Raw genomic sequence first — 791 nt, 5'->3', positions numbered from 1 at the left:
ACAGTGGAGTTTCTGCACACCATAGATTAAGGGTGTGAAGCTCTGCTGTACCTCAAGTTTCAATACAATTACTATTACTTTCTATTCAATTCTCTTTTATTCTTATTCCAAGATATACGTTGCACAACACTTTGATGAATGTGATGATCCGTGACACTCATCATCATTCTCACCTATGAACATGCGTGACTGACAACCACCTCCGTTCTACTCTAGACCGGGCGCATATCTCTTAGATTGCCCAACAGAATCTTCGTGGTATAAGCTAGATAGATGGAGGCATTCATGAGAATCCGGAAAGTCTAAACCTTGTCTGTGGTATTCCGAGTAGGATTCAACCTTGTCTATGGTATTCCGAGTAGGATTCTGGGATTGAATGACTGTGACGAGCTTCAAACTCCTGAAGGCTGGGCGTGATGACAAACGCAAAAGAATCAAGGGATTCTATTCCAACCTGATTGAGAACCGACGGATGATTAGCCGTGCTGTGACAGAGCATAGGACCATTTTCACTGAGAGGATGGGATGTAGCCATTGACAACGGTGATGCCCTACATACAGCTTACCATGGAAAGGAGTAAGAAGGATTGGATGAATGTAATAAGAAAGTAGAGATTTAAGAGGAGCACAGCATCTCCATACGCCTTTCTGAAATTTCCACTATTGATTTACATAAGTATTTCTATCTTATTTTATTTTCTTTTTATTATTAATTTTCGAACTCATCATAAACCAATTTAATCTGCCTAACTGAGATTTACAAGGTGACCATAGCTTGCTTCATACCAATA

The sequence above is a fragment of the Arachis duranensis genome, chromosome 3 (assembly GCF_000817695.3).
Source record: "Arachis duranensis cultivar V14167 chromosome 3, aradu.V14167.gnm2.J7QH, whole genome shotgun sequence".
Classification (NCBI taxonomy): domain Eukaryota; kingdom Viridiplantae; phylum Streptophyta; class Magnoliopsida; order Fabales; family Fabaceae; genus Arachis; species Arachis duranensis.
This window is presented reverse-complemented; position numbering follows the sequence as displayed.